General features: G+C 42.8%; 1 protein-coding gene across 7 annotated transcripts in view; it reads right to left on the bottom strand.

Moving 5' to 3' along the window:
• The window catches only part of RAI2 (retinoic acid induced 2), a 337772-nt gene that overhangs the window by 276001 nt on the left and 44552 nt on the right, over window positions 1-17219 (bottom strand). For 6 of the 7 annotated variants that reach the window (XM_017679592.3, XM_017679597.3, XM_017679596.3 and 3 more), the window contains one exon: window positions 4300-4468. The exons of the other annotated variant lie outside the window; for it this stretch is intronic. The gene's annotated coding sequence lies outside the window, so the exon portion shown is untranslated. The remainder of the gene's footprint in view (window positions 1-4299; window positions 4469-17219) is intronic. 7 annotated transcript variants of the gene reach the window in all.

Here is a 17219-nt window from a genome sequence, read left to right on the forward strand (position 1 = left end):
GTACTCTGAAAATTACAAAATGCTGATAAAAAAAAGTCAAAGAAGACCTAAAGAAATGGAGAGACATATCATGCTCATAGGAGAAGACTAAACATAGAAAGATGTCAATTCTCCACAAACTGAAATCTATAGGCTTACTATCAAAATCCCTGCAAGGTTTTTCTGTAGACACAGACAAGACTATTCTAAAGTGTACAGGAAAAGGCAAAGAACCAAAGTTAGCTACAACAAATTTTAGAAAGAATTAAATGGGAGGAATCACTTTACCTGATTTTAAGATTTACTATACAGCTACAGTGATCAAGACAGTGTGATATTGGCAGATATAGACACATAGATCAATGGAACAGAACAGAGTACCCAAAAACAGAGCCACACAAACATGCCCAACTAATTTTTGACAAATTTGCAGAAACAATTCAATGGAGTAAAGATAAACCTTTCCACACAGGTACTGGAGAAATGGGACATCCACAGGCAGAAAAAAACCAAACCTCAACCTAAGTTTTACTTAAAAAAATTAACTCAAAATGGATCATGGACTTAAAAGTAAAAACAGAAAACTATAAAACTTTTAGAAAAATACTTGGAGGAGAAAATACTTGGGATCTAGGCCTAGGCAAAGAGTTCATAGACTTGGCAACAAAAGCACAATCCATAAAACAAAAAATATATAAAGTAGACTTCATAAAATTAAAAACTTTTGCTCTGTAAAAGACTCTGTTAAGAGGATGAAAAGACAAAGTATGGACTTAGAGAAAATATTTGCAAACCACATATCCAACAAAAGATCTATATCTACAATATATAAAGAACTTCCACAATTCAATATTTAAAAAAAAACTCAATTAGAAAATGGGTAAAACACATGTCCAGACATTTCACCAAGGAGAATTTACAGATGACATATATGCACACGTAAGGACATTCAACATCATTAGCCATTAGAGAAATAAGAATTAAAACCACAATCAGGTATCATTGCACACCTACTGAAATGTCTAAAGTAAAAGAGTGAAAATAGTAAATGCTGGTGAGGATACAGAGAAAACTGATCACTCATACATTATTGGTGGACATGTAAAATGGTACAACCACTCTGGAAAACAGTTGGGCAGTTTCTTATGAAGCTAGCTATGCATTTACCATACAACCCAGAATTGCCCATAGCCCAAACGAACAGAAACTTGGGTTTGCTCCAAAACCTGTATGCAAATGTTCATAGCAGCTCTATTGACAACAGAGTCTATTCCCTACGATGGGAAGCAACCCAAAGGTATTTAAATAGGTGAATGGTTAAACAAACTGTGGTGCATCCATACTGTGGGCCACTACTCAGCAACAAGAGGAATGAACAATCGATGCATGCATCTGCTCCAATGCACCTCAAGGGGATTACGCTGAGTGAAAAAGCCAGTCTCAAAACACTACATACTGTGATTTGATGTACGCAACATTCTTGAAATAACAAAACTATAGAGAGGAGAACACAGTGGTTGCCATGGGCAAGGGATTGTAAGGGACTGTATTATGGCTACAAAGAGGCAGCACAAGGAAGCTTGATGATGATGGAAGAATTCCATTCATGATATCGTGAGGGCAATTACACGAAGCTACACATGAGGTGAAATTTCATGAAGCTACACACACACACAAGTACAAGTTGAACTGGTGACATCAGAATAAGCTCTGGGCTTGATATTGTTCTGTGGTTAGGCCATGATCATACAGTAGTCAGTACTCTGCATTGTGTGATACGGTACTATAGTTAAGCACGGATTGTGGAGGTGGAGTGTAGGATGCACGGAACCTTCCTGTACATGTCTTTGCAACTTCTTGCAACTCCATAATTATTTCCAAGTAAAATCTTTACAAATAAACAAAAATAAGAAAGCATTCTTGAGTGCTTATAAAATGATGTCATGAGCACAGTTTGATCTCATACAAGCCTCACAATTACACAGGAGGGTGAATAGGGCACATTTCAACCCTGCTGTACACACGGGCAGTGAGATGCAGATGACCAGTTACCAAGGTCAACCAGTTGCTAAGTGATGGTGAAAATAGGTAGTTGACCTCACACTTGATGATCACCCAATCCATGCCCTCTCTCTTTTTCCCACATAGCAGGCATGAATCTTAATGTCAGCAATTCAACTATACCAGAAATACCCCATTTCCTTGTATTCTTTGAATCAAAGTACATCAGACTTTAAGTACCCATTTCATCATGCTTGTAATAGGAAGTCCAATTTTTGACATTATTAGGTTCCCTCCCCTGCCCTGGAGTCACACAAAGCTCTGGGAGGCTTCTGAGATACCCAGGAAATAAGCAAAGTACATCTTCAATTTACAGTGATATCAGCTACCATAACCATTGTCTTAGCACACATGGTACATAGAAGTCCAGGTACCCGAGGTTCTGAAGCTTACCAAGGCACATTGCCCTGGAGTGTAAAGATCTCCAAGATGCTAAAGGAAGGAACAACTCAAGATCCTAGTGTCGGCCAAGTTTCCTGTAATGGAGGGATCATGACCTACCACCACTACTTCATCCATCTCATTAAGAGATGCTTTTCCAATAAAATGTTATTCCTTATATTAAATAATTATTTACTATTTACAGCTATAGGAAACAAATTTCAAACAAGTTTACATGCATGTTTTGTTTCTGACATGTATGATAGGGTGATCAATAGAAGACTGTCAAGCATAAAAATACATTACATCAGGGTAAAATTCTGTGGGGGAAGTGAAATGGAAATATAATTCCAAGGAGCGAAAGGAGTGATGTAAAACTTCTGACACTTAAGGAGCTTGTCTTGCACTTTTAAAATGGATGATGGTGGCTGTCATATCATAACGATACTTCAATTTCAGTATGTACACCATATAAGAGCTTTATTTTAAAATATTGATACTTACAGTACACTGGCTATTACAATATTACTACAATATTTAACCTTATGAAGGATTTTAAATATCAACTTTAAAGGTGTGAGGGTTTATGTCATTTTTTATGATTCTTTTAGGGGATATGCAAGCAAAAAAGATTTGGAAGATCATTGACTCCAACCAAAGTTGCATACAGAGAGGTACACAGACATCTCTTCTTACGGAAGACAAGATGAGTTTACATGGCACAATGATGGTCTTCTGACTTCATCTGCCCCATATTTACCCTGCCCGCTTCTCCTCCACCATCTGCCCTTCACCCTGTCCTGGGAGACTCCTCAGCGCTCACTCTGCACCCTTGCCCTGCAGCATCCCATCTCCACCCCTTCCAGTGCCTCCCCTGGTCCTCAACGCTGCCCTCTAGTGGCTTCCTTCTGCAGAGAGCAAAGCTTTCCCTTCTTCCCTTCTATGTTCTCTGGCTGGTCAAGTAATTAAACTGACATAGGTTAAGAGGAGAGAACAACAAATTTAATTTTGTATGTACAGAAACCCCAAAGATATGAGGGTCCCTGACTCCTTATATGCCATCCTGAGCTAAGGAGAAGGGGGAAGGGGCCTTGGGCTTCAAAGGGGCAGAAGAGAATTCATAGGAAGATGGGAAGAGCACGTGTGGTCAACAAATGTTTGCCATGCCAAGCAGGTAAGTCTTTCTAATGTAAAGAGTTCTCTCTGGTAATAGCTCTCTTCCTGGTACAGGCCCCCTGTCTAACTTCTTTTAGGCAGGCAAGGAAGAGATAAGAAGCTCTTCTTGAGTCTGTTGAGCCTTGACTGTCTTAGCTTGAAATAATCATGCAAAGTCGCACTATCCAGACGGCCTGCCCTGAACTCTCTCACTTCAGAGCACTTTAACCACCTCTGGACTTTGACCTCAGTCCAGGCCCCTGCCTCCTGAAGCCTGCCCTTCTTCCCTACACAGCTCCTTCCAAGCCTCTTCTCTTCTCCCAGCATTCTCCAGTCCTTTATGAGTCACAGCCAGTCAGAGCCTCAGCCTGCCTACAATCTCTCACTCCCTAGGCTCTGTTCCCTACTTGTACATGGAAATGGACAAATCTCGGGAAGACAGTCCAGAAGCGATGGAATCTCAAAAACCACTGCTTTAAACATAATGCATGTGGATCTCAACAAGATACTTGGCCAAACCTCTCATTATATCCACATGGATAAAATATAAACATGTGGTTAGATAAAGATACAGTGAGGTCAGACCATTTGCTTGGAGAGCTTTGAAACTAGGTCACCCTAAATGTGATGGCATGTTATCAGAGCTTAAGAAATACAGGCAATAAATGAGGAGAGTAGAGGATGAAGAGCTCTCTGTGGACTTGGCCATTTAGGGAAGCCTACCTGGAGAAGATGGGCTGTGAGTTGGGTGTCAGTCACTGCCCTAATGTGGCTCTGTCCCAGCTGTCTCCAAAGGTCCCCAGACACACTGGCTTTTTCCACCACTCTTCAGAACTTGCACATGCCACTCTGAGATTTGTAGATACTCTCCTGATACTCTTCATTGAAATACCTGGGAATGATAAACCCGGAGGCATTCAGCAACAGTCCCTGTATCAGTCAGCTATTGTTGCATAACAACAGTCACAAAAATGCCAGTGTTTACAATAAGCATTTATTTCTCATACACCATTAGGTTGCCTCGGGCTCAGATGGACTAGCTTGAGTTCAGCTATGAGGCCCTCCTTCAAGCTGTAGACCCAGCTGGGATTGGTTCCTTGCAACGGGCTAGGCTCTAGTCTCTTCCACACAGGTTAATTCTTGGGCCCAGGCTGAATAAGCAGTAGCTACCCAGGGGAAGCTCCTCTCATGAAGATGGCAAAAGCATGAGAGAGGGAAACAGAAACATCTGAGGCCTCTTAAGGATTTGGCTCAAAACTAGACCTGCGTTGCTTTTCCCCCCACTCCGTTGTCCAAAGCAAGTCTCAAGGCCAAGCCCCCAAAGGGCAGGGAAGCCTGGTTTTCCTTCTGTAAGAGAGAATGCATAGTTGCACGGAAAGAGCATGGACATAGGGAGAATGTAGGGATGGAGCTAAGAAGCCAACCTCCCACAATCTCCCATCTGTTTTCTTGAGCCTGGAAGAGCCCATCCCATCCTCTGGCCTCATTCTGCCTGGGTCATCAGGGCTTGGGGATTCTTGCTGTGCATCTCCCTAAACCTCATCCAACAGCTCTTTTTGTGCCAGGGAGTTATAGCTGCCAGAAACCTGACCCCCTCACCTGCTCTTTTCCTTTATTTCTGACCTACTCCACCTCCCATCTAATTGAAGTCCCAGGTAACTATGCTGTCTGCACTTAATACTGAATATCAGCGGCTCCCATTTGCCAAAAGCCAAGTCATATCCCCAGCCAGGGTACAGTCCCCTTATCTCCTTGCATGTTGCTAAAATAAGACCAGGGATGATTCTGTGATGGATTCTACCATCTCTCTTCTCTGAAGAGACTCCACCACATCTTGCGTTTTTCCCATTTTTTTCTTGCCTCAGACCCTGTTGGAATTCAGCCACCCCCAACTGGGCCTGCTGCATACTCCGAGGCCAGTGCCATTTTATAATGTGTGTGTGTGTGTGTGTGTGTGTTGGATATGGTCTGTTGGCACTGGGCATCCATTCCCACCTCTTTCTATTGTTTCTTACTGTACTAATAAATCTAGAAAGCTAAATACTGTACTACTCAGACTCCCTTGCAGCTAGGCTTCTGTACTCGAACAGCTTTCACTAATGGGAAGGCAGACATGAGGCAGAGACCATCTGCTTGCTGCTCTTCTGCCTTTGAGCAGAGAGGTAGAATGTTTTCGAAGCTTATTTCTAATGTTTAATTTGCACGTCTGGAGTATCGAGAGGTGTACCAATGGTGACTTCCAGGTCCCTTGAGGGTATATTCCAATGGTAGCCTCTGACTCCCCACCTTCTGTGACAGAGGTAGGATTTCTTTGGGTTAGCAGTTCTGTGATATTCTGGCAATCATTCCTTTTGCCTATCCCTTCCAACAATGTGGGAAGCACATGATTCTCTGAATTCAAGACCTTTCTGTTTAAATACCTAAAGGGTTTTTGTTTCCAGCACTGCACCCCTATAACATGGCATGATATCCCTCCTGGGCTTGAAGTACAACAGCACCAGATAAATAGTGCAGGTTTTCCAAAAAGAATAATACTTGATGTACCCCTCTGAGCAGAGGTTTTCTGATGAATGTCACCCAGACAGCATTCTTTACTCAGCTGAGCCAGAGACAAAGAAAAAAAAAAGCAAATGCTTTCAGAGCTTCAGTCAGCAAAGAAGCAAGAACGCCCCACCCCCAGGCCTAAGGGAGCCAGCCTCACGCTGCTCCCATCCCAACATCTTCGCTTCCTTCTGCTCGGCTGCACCTTGCCATGGGGCCTCCTCTGATGCCCTTGAACTCTCCAGGCTGATGCTAGGAGACTCTAGGCCATTCCCATTGGACCACATGGACAATGCCAAAGGTCAGGCACCACCCACAGATACTCCTCACAAATTACAAGAACAGTTCCTCTGTAATAAAGACGGGAAAGATGGGGGATGCAGAATGATTAATGGCCCCTTCATAGTTGACGGAAAGCAAGTGCAATATGCATTTTGGGTGTTGGTTATTTTCTCACACCATGACATTCCCACATGGTAGCAACCTGGAGATAAGAACAACAGCCTTGTTTGGGGGAAAGAAGGGAGGGTGTGTCCTTCAGTTGCTTTGGAAGGGAGCACACATTTCGGCAAAGGCTGCCATAGGGGGCTGTGAGCTCCCGTGGTGTCTGGCTAAGTTGGAGTCCCTGGCAAGTCCAAAGGTGACATATTTAGTTCACAGCTCACTTTCTTTCATCTGCATGGCAAGTGCCTAATCCCAAGGGCAGTTCTTAAAGCAAGACACAGCAGGTAAGATGAGATGAAGTCCCCATGAGACTTCACTGCTGAAACGGGGTTGGGGGGTAGAAAGGCTGCAAATAGCACCGTGGGATTCTGCCTCTGTAACAGGAACTGAAAGAAACACAGTGGAGCAGGAACTGACGGAGAGGAAGGAAACAAAGGAATAGAAAGCATGAAGCACAAATAAATACATGAGCCAGATGCAGACAAGGGGCCCACAGCCACGGGCACAGGCATGCGTGGGAGTCGGCCAGCGCGCTTGTGAGGGGAGACAGAGCTGCAGAAGGGAAGCAGGCCCTCGAGGAAAGGCATTTCACAACAAGCCCTCCCTTGTAGGTACACTGGGAAGACATCAGAAGGTTGGAAGATGAGTTTTAAACAGTATGACTTTTTCCAAGACCAAGACACACACAAATATCTGCTGAATACTTCCCCAGCAGTGATCAAAATGCCTAGAGGTTAAAAAACATTAGGCAAAGTCATTTTCAGACTTCTTCCCTGCTTATAAAAGGAACCCATGTCAATTGCAGAAAATACAATTATATATAACTGCTGCTTTGCTGTAGCTTCTTTTCCACGGATCTTTCTGAAATATGAGACCATCCAATCCATGAAGTTATACATGCTCATCTCTTCACCAAATATTGTATTTCCCCATACTGCTAAATGTTCTTTAAAAACATGCTTTTTGACTAAATTAGTATTCTTTGCATATAGACCTTTCGCAATTTTTCAGTTTTTTTCTTAAGAGAAATCTTAAGAGCTGAATTACCATGTCAATGAGAACATTTACTTCTAAAGCTCTTAATGCTTATGGTCAATTGTTTCACAAAAACTTTGCACCACTTTACATTCCTACCATCTTGTATAAGGATGGACTCGAAACACATATTGGCTTTTGTTTTAGAAAAACAGCGAGTCTAGGTCTTGTGGTGCTATTGTAGAAATACATGAAGAAGACGGCTTTTACTCCTGACTCTGCTATGCGTGTTTGGGAAAGTTAGTGCACCTTGTATGCCTCAGTTAAGTCACCTTTAGGAACACCTCAAGCTCTAATTAACGTTATTTGAAATTGTGCCTTCTTAACTAAGAAAAAGAACAGAGTGTCATATTTTCTCCAATGAGTGCAATATCAAAGACCTAGTGTTAAACGAATGCCTATGTTATTTAAAATAACTTGTGATTGGTAGAATTCAATACTCCTGAGAAAAGTCACTACAATAAACTTTTAAGGAAGGGTTTTGCAGCTGGTCTCTCGCTGCTATATTGCTTTGCCAAAACAGACACTGGGAGCATACTGGGTGCTTCACAAATACATGCTGAATGCAAGAATGAATTCATGGGGAAATCTTATTAACTGGATGTAACCAATCACTGAAGCTGTTGGTGCCTGGCCAGTAACCCCTTGGCCCATAGAACAGTCAGCCACAGCTTCAGTGGATAGTTCCCACACACACTGGCCGATTCCAGCCTCAAGAACCTGTCTCTGCCTGAAGACTTCATCTGGCCACAGGAGCCTTCTGTCCATGCAGGGCAAACAGGACGCGCTCGGGAGCTAACTCTCAAACAGTGAGGGCTGGGAGCTGGTGGATCAACACCCCAGCTTCCTCACCTGCTGGCAGGATAGTTCTGAGTTGTGTCCTAGACAATCTCTCAGAGAATTCTTGGTAGGACTGAGCCCAATTACCCGAAGCAGCAACCTGCTCACCAGCACACCTTCTTTTCCTTGCTCCTTCCCTGTGCTTCCTGGCATCAGCCACTTGTACCTCAATCGTTACCTGAGTCTACTTTTGGGGGAACTCAAACATCAGAGTTCATGTTTATAAAACTGTAGGCGTATAATGTGAAAATGTGTCCTCCTTTTCACAAGGAACACATTTTCCATCATTTAATTCCTGAGGGCAGGAAGTAGACTGGTGAACTTACTTTGAGGCAGTGATGTAAGTGGGATTTTGTGTCTGTGTATCCAGAACAGCCTAGGTCTCAAGGCTGATTTGAAGACAGATGCCAGGAAAGAGGACAGGCAGCTTGTTATATTGGAGAATTCAAATTGAAGAATTAAATGTAGCTTCAAGCTGGAGAGCAATCAGAACCTGTCCTCATCTGCTCTGACAAATTAAAAAAGATACCAATAAATGGAAATACATCCTGTGCTCATGGATAGGAAGAATTAATATTCTCAAAATGACCATCCTGCCTAAAGCAGTCTACAGATTCAATGCAATCCCTATCAAAATACCAACAGCATTCTTCAACAAACTAGAGCATATAGTTCTAAAATTCAGATGGAACCACAAAAGACCCCAAATAGCCAAAGCAATCCTGAGAACGAAGAATAAAGCCAGGGGGATTATGCTCCCCAACTTCAAGCTTCACTACAAAGCCACAGTAATCAAGACAATTTGGTACTGGCACAAGAACAGACCAATAGACCAATGGAACAGAAGAGAGAGCTCAGATATAACTCCAAGCATATATGGTCAATTAATATATGATAAAGGAGCCATGGACATACAATCGGGAAATGAGAGCCTCTCCAACAACTGGTGTTGGCAAAACTGGACAGCTACATGCAAGAGAATGAAACTGGATTATTGTCTAACCCCAGACACAAAAGTAAACTTGGAATGGATCAAACTCCTGAATGTAACTCATGAAACCATAAAACTCTTAGGAGACAACATAGGCAAAAATCTCCTGAATATAAACATGAGCAACTTTTTCCTGAATACATCTTCTTGGGCAAAGGAAACAAAAGCAAAAATGAACAAATGGGAATACATAAAGCTAAAAAGCTTCTGTACAGCAAAGGGCACCATCAGCAGAACAAAAAGGCATCCTACAGTATGGGAGATATATTTGTAAACAACATATCCAAGAAGGGGTTAACATCCAAAGTATATATAGAACTCACACATCTTAACAACCAAAAAAGAAATAACCTGATTAAAAAATGGGCAGAGGTTATAAACAGACAATTCTCCAAAGAAGAAATTCAGATGGCCAGCAGGCACATGAAAAGATGCTCCACATTGCTAATTATTACAGAAATGCAAATTAAAACCACAATGAGATATCACTTCACATCAGTTACGATGGCCAGCATTGAAAAGACCAAGAACAACAAATGCTGGCAAGGATGCGGAGAAAGGGGAACCCTCCTACACTGCTGGTGGGAATGTAAATAAGTTCAACCATTGTGGAAAGCAGTATGGAGGTTCCTCAAAAAACTAAAAATAGAAATACCATTTGGCCCAGGAATTCCACTCCTAGGAATTTACCCTAAGAATGCAGGAGCCCAGTTTGAAAAAGACAGATGCACCCCTATGTTTATCGCAGCACTATTTACAATAGCCAAGACATGGAAGCAACCTAAGTGTCCATCAGCAGATGAATGGATAAAGAAGATGTGGTACATATACACAATGGAATACTATTCAGCCATAAGAAGAAAACAAATCGTACCATTTGCAACAACATGGATGGAGCTAGAGGGGATTATGCTCAGTGAAATAAGCCAGGCAACAAGTACCAAATGATTTCCCTCATTTGTGGAGTATAACAACGAAGCAAAACTGAAGAACAAAACAGCATCAGACTCACAGACTCCAAGAAGGTACTAGCAGTTACCAAAGGGGAGGGGTGGGTGAGGGTGGGTGGGGAGGGAGGGAGAAGGGGATTGAGGGGTGTTATGATTGGCACACATGGTGTGGGGGGGATTATGGGGAAGACAGTATAGCTCAGAGAAGGCAAATAGGGATTCTGTGGCATCTTACTACACTGAGGGACAGTGACTGCAATGGGGTTTGTGGGGGACATGATAGTATGGGTGAATGAAGTACCACATTGTTTTTCATGTGAAACCTTCAGAAGAGTATATAGCAATAATACCTTAATTTTAAAAAAAGTAAGTAAATAAAAAAGAATCTGTCACCCCATCTGGCCCCTAGTGGACAGTGAAGAACTGCTCAACACAGTGCAGGTAGTGAGGGTGAATTACTGACCTCAACCTGCCACTAGGATTGCCCCCTACGGACACTGAAGCACATGCCCTGCAGAAGTCTGATTGCCAGGTTTCCCCAGACTGCCTCGTCAACACAGCACAGGGACCGAGGGTAAATTACTAATCAGATCATGCCACCTCATCTGCCAAGTAGTGGACAGTGAAGGACAGCTCCACACACTGTAGGGACCGAAGGTAAATTACTGATCAGAACCTGCCACCAGGTCTGCAACCAAGTGGACAGTTAAGGACATGCCTTGCAGAAGTCAGATTGCCAGGTTTCCCTTGACTGCCTGCTCAGCAAAGCTCAGAGACTGAGGGTTAAATACTGATCATGTCCTTCTGCCTCAACTGCCCCCTAGTGGAAAGTGCAGAACTGCTCAATACAGTGCAGAGATCAAGGGTAATTGACATACAAGAACGTGCAGCCTCACCTGCCCCATAGTAGGCAGTGAAAATCTGCTCATCACAGTACAGGGACGGATGGTAAATTACTGATCACAACCTACCAACAAGTCTGCCCCCTTGTGGACACTGAAGGACATACAAGGGAGAAGTCAGATACCCTGGTTTCCCTCACAGCCCTGGGACGGGGGATAAATTAATGATCGGACCCTGTTGCCTCATCTGCCCCCTACTGGACAGTGAATGACAGCTTGACCCAATGCAGGGACCAAGGATAAATGACTGATCAGGACCTGGCTCCTCGTCTGGCTCCTAGTGAGCAGTGAAGATGTGCTCATCACAGTGCAGGGACCAAAGGTAAATTACTGATCACAACCTACCAACAAGTCTGCCCTCTTGTGGACACTGAAGGACATACAAGGGAGAAGTCAGATACCCTGGTTTCCCTCACAGCCCTGGGACCAGGATAAACTAATTATTGGACCCTGTTGCCTCATCTGCCCTCTACTGGACAGGGAAGGACAGCTCAACACAGTGCAGGGACCGAGGATAAATGACTGATCAGGACCTTGGCTCCTTGTCTGGCTCCTAGTGAGCAGTGGAGATGTGCTCATCACAGTGCAGGGACTGAAGGTAAATTACTGATCACAACCTACCAAGAAGTCTGCCCCCTTGTGGACACTGAAGGACATACAAGGAAGAAGTCTGATACCCTGGTTTCCCTCACAGCTCTGGGACTGGGGATAAAGTAGTGATAAGACCCTGTTGCGTTGTCTGCCCCCTACTGGACAGTGAAGGACAGCTCGAACCAATGCAGGGACCGAGGATAAATGACTGATCAGGACCAGGCTCCTCATCTGGCCCCTATTGGGCAGTGAAGATGTGCTCATCACAGTGCAGGGACCAAAGATAAATTACTGATCACAACCTACCAAGAAGTCTGCCCTCTTGTGGACACTGAAGGACATACAAGTTAGAAGTCAGATATCCTGGTTTCCCTCACAGCCCTGGGACCAGGGATAAATTAATCATTGGACCCTGTTGCCTCATCTGCACCCTAGTGGGCAGAGAAGATGTGATCATCCCAGTAGAGGGCTCGAAGATAAATTACTGATCAGAACCAACACCAAGTGTGCCCCCTTGTAGACACTGAACGACATGCAAGGAAGAAGTCAGATACCATTGTCTCCCTCACAGCTCTGGGACAGGGGATAAATTAATGATCGGACCCTGTTGCCTCGTCTGCCCCCTACTGTACAATGAAGGATGGCTCAACACAGTGCAGGGATCGAAGATAAATGACTGATCAGGACCTTTTTCCTCATCTGCTCCCTAATGGGCAGTGAAGATATGCTCATCACAGTACAGGGACCGAAGGTAAATTACTTGCACAACATGCCAGCAGGTCTGCCCTCTAGTGAACACTGAAGGACATGCTATGCAGAAGTCAGATGGCCAGGTTTCCCTACACTGTCTGCTCAACAGAGCTCAGGGTCCGAGGATTAATTACTGGTCAGAAACTGCTGCTTAGTCTTCCCCCTAGTGGAGAGTTAAGAACTGCTCAAGGCAGCACAGAGACCAAGAGCTAATTACTGATAAGAACCTACCAGCAAGTCTGCCCTTTTGTGGACACTGAAGGGCATGCAAGGGAGAAGTCAGATACCCTGGTTTCCCCCACAGGCTGGGATTAGGGATAAATTAGGGATCAGAACGTGCCACCTCAACTGCCCTGGCAGAGTGTGATGAACTGCTCAACACAATGCAGGGACCAAGGATGAATTACTGATCAGAACCAGGTTCCTCATCTGCCCCATAGTTGACAGTGAGGGATAATCCATGCAAATGTCAGGACCTAGATTTCCCTAGGCTCTGTGCTCAACATGGCACAGGCAGGAAGGGTAAATTACTGATAAGAACTTGTCACCTTGGGAAGATTAAGGATAGCAGCATGAGAGGTGGAAGAGAGGCCTCCTCCCAAAACCACAAAGAATATGAAAATATAATTAATACAACAAATCCTGAAAGAGCAACAGGAAAGAAGGCTGCACCAGACTACATACAACTAGAGAACAGACTTCACAGAAAATGATAACATACCAAAGCCGTGATCTGGTGGGACCCAAGACCTTCCCCCAACCCCAGCTCACCAGCAGGAGAAAGAGAAACTGAGCGGAGAGGGAGTGGAAGCCTGGGACTGCTGAACAACTAGCCCTGGAGATCTACTCTGGGAGCACGAACCTACACTGCACGGTGCTCTGGTAATTAGCAGGGTTGCAAAGCTAAGGCAGACGGAATGCCTGGAGAGACTGAGATTCCAGCCATTGTGGAAAACAGGGATCCATATACAGCAGCTCTGGGAAAAAAGAAAGGCGGGAAGTCTGAGAGACTTCCTAACAGTGAGAGGGCTACTAAAGGGGCAAGGAATGCACAGAGCTTACTGCTCAGGAGAAAGGACAGGTGAACAAAATTGTAGGGCCACACTCTGCCCAGCAGATTGGGAACTTTCAAGAGCTTCAGGCACTCCATCCCTGTGACTGGCTATGCATCTCCCCACGATGATATGCAGCATGCTGCACCTTCCTCCCAGCCAGCCCACACCTGGCTCACAAACCAGGAGCCCCTGCCCAGGTGTCAGGTCTGCCAGAGGGAAGACCCGCCTATGGCAGCTACAAACGGAAAGCATAGAGGCTTAGACCTGTGCATTCAGCTCACTGGATCTGGGAGTGGAGACAGGCATAGCAGTTGGGAAGCAGGAAACAGGTCTTTTCTACCCCAGGCACCAGCTCCACCCCCTGCGACCCCAGACATCTCTCGAGGGGCACAGCAGCTCTAGACAGTAGAGCTTCTGGGCACTAGAGGGTGCCACATACAAATATGAAATGTCAAAAGAACCTGGTCCAAACCAAAATCCCACAAACACCAGAAAAAGGGTCAAGTGAAACTTAACTCATCAATCTTCCTGAAAGAGATGTCAGAATAAAAATCATAAACATGCTCATGGAGGTACAGAAAAATATTCAAGAACTCAGGAACGAATTCAGGACAAAGATTCAATCATTAGAGAATACAATGGAGGGATTTAAAAGCAGATTAGATTGGTGGAGGAAACGATAAATGAAATAGAAATTAGAGAAAAGGAATACAAAGAAGCTGAGGCACAGAGAGAAATAAGAATCTCCAGGAATGAAGGAATATTAAGAGAAATGTGTGACCAGTCCAAACAGAACAATATTCATATTATGGGGGTCCAGAAGAAGAGGAAGAGAGGAAAAGGGATAGGAAGTGTTCTGAGGAGGTAATTGCTGAAAACTTCCCCAATCTGGGGATGGAGACTGTCTCTCAGGCCATGGAGGTGCATAGATCTCCCAACACAAGGGACCCAAGGAAGACAACAATTAGACATATAATAATTAAAATGGCAAAGATCAAGGATAAGGACAGACTATTAAAAGCAGCCAGAGAGAGACAAAAAATCACATACAAAGGAAAACCCATCAGAATATCATCAGACTTCTCAACAGAAAACTTACAGGCCAGAAGGAAGTGGCATGATATATTTAATGCAACGAAACAGGAGGGCCTCGAACCAAGAATACTCTACCCAACAAGATTATCATTTAAATTTGAAGGAGGGATTAAACAATTTCCAGATAAGCAAAAGCTGAGAGAATTTACCACCCACAAACCATCTCTACAGCCTATTATGGAGAGACTGCTATAGATGGAAGTGTTCCTAAGGTTAAATAGCTGTTACCAGAGGTAATAAAACCACAGTAAAGAAAGGAGAATAATTAATTACTAAGCAAATGCAAAATTAAATCAACTAACCCCAAAGTCAGTCAAGGGATAGGCAAAGAGTACAGAATATGATACCTAATATATAAAGAATGGAGGAGGAAGAAAAGGGAGGAGAAAAAAAAGGAACCTTGAGATTGTGTTTGTAATAACATACTAAATGAGTTAAATTAGACTGTTAGATAGTAAGGGAATTGCCCTTGAACCTTTGGTAACAGCAAATCTAAATCCTGCAATAAAAGTAACTACATACCTAGCAATAATCACCCTAAATGTAAATAGTTGAATACAACAATCAAAAGACACAGAGTCACTGAATGGATAAAAAAACAAGACCTGTTTATATGCTGCCTCCAAGAGACTCACTTCAAATCCAAAGACATACACAGACTAAAAGTGAAGGGAAATAAGAAGATACAACCATTATAAATATCTATGCACCAAACACAGGAGCACCTACATATGTGAAACAAATACTAACAGAATTAAAAAGGGAAATAGAATGCAATGCATTCATTGTAGGAGGCTTCAACACACCACTCACTCCAAAGGACAGATCAACCAGATAGAAAATAAGAAAGGACACAGAGGCACTGAGCAACACATTAGAACAGATGGAACTAACGGACATCTACACAACACTTCACTCAAAAGCAGCAAGATACACGTTCTTCTCAAGTGCACATGGAACATTTTCAAGAATAGATCATATACTAGGCCACAAAAAGAGCCTCAGTAAATTGAAAAAGATTGAAATTATACCAACCAGCTTCTCAGACCACAAAGGTATGAAACTAGAAATAAATTACACACAAAAAAAGAAAAAGCCCACAAACACATGGAGGCTTAAGAACATGCTCCTAAATAATCAATGGATCAATGACCTAACAAAAAGAGATCAAGTAATATATGGAGACAAGGACAACAGTAATTCAACACCGCAAAAATCTGTGGGATGCAGCGAAGGCCGTGCTACAAGGGAAGTATATTGCAATACAGGCCTACTTTAGGAAAGAACAACAATCCCATATGAAAAGTCTAAACTCACAATTAACAAAACTAGAAAAAGAACAACAAATGAGGCCCAAAGTCAGCAGAAGGAGAGACATAATAAGGATTAGAGCAGGAATAAATGAAATCAAGAAGAATAAAACAATAAAAAGAATCAATGAAAGCAGGAACTGCTTCTTCCAGAAAATAAACAAAATAGATAAACCCCTAGTCAGACTTATTAAGAAAAAAAGAGAGTCTACACACATAAAGAATCAGAAATGAGAAAGGAAAAAATCACTATGGACACCACAGAAATACAAAGAATTATTAGAGAATACTATGAAAAATTATATGTTAACAAACTGGATAACCTAGAAGAAATGGACACATTTCTAGAAAAACATAACCTTCCATTGCAGGAAGAAACAGAAAATCTGAACAGACCAATTACACCAACAAAACTGAACTGGTAATCAAAAAACTACCTAAGAGCAAAATCCCTGAACCAGATGGCTTCACTGCTGAATTTTATCAAATATTTAGTAAAGACCTAACACCCATCCTCCTTAAAGTTTTCCAAGAAGTAGAAGAAGAGGGAATACTCCCAAACTCATTCTACGAGGCCAGCATCACTCTAATATCAAAACCAGGCAAAGACACCACAAAAAAAGAAAATTACAGACCAATATCCCTGATGAACATAGATGAAAAAATACTCAATAAAACATTAGCAAACCTAATTCAAAAATACATCAAAAAGATTATCCATCACAATCAAGTAGGATTCATCCCAGGGATGCAAGGATGGTACAACATTCAAAAATCCATCAACATCATCCATCACATCAACAGAAAGGACAAAAACCATATCATCATCTCCATAGATGCTGAAAAAGCATTTGACAAAATTCAACATCCATTCATGATAAAAACCCTCAATGAAATGGGTATAGAGGGCAAGTACCTCAACATAATAAAGGCCATATATGACAAACCCACAGCCAACATCATATTTAACAGAGAGAAGCTGAAAGCTTTTCCTCTAACAATGGGAAGAAGACAAGTGCACCCTCTATCCCCACTTTTATTCAACATTGTACTGGAGGTCCTAGCTATGGCAATCAGACAACAAAAGAAATAAAACACATCCAGATTGGTAAAGAAGAAGTTAAAATGTCACTGTTTGC

Source organism: Manis javanica, chromosome X, assembly GCF_040802235.1.
Source record: "Manis javanica isolate MJ-LG chromosome X, MJ_LKY, whole genome shotgun sequence".
NCBI lineage: Eukaryota > Metazoa > Chordata > Mammalia > Pholidota > Manidae > Manis > Manis javanica.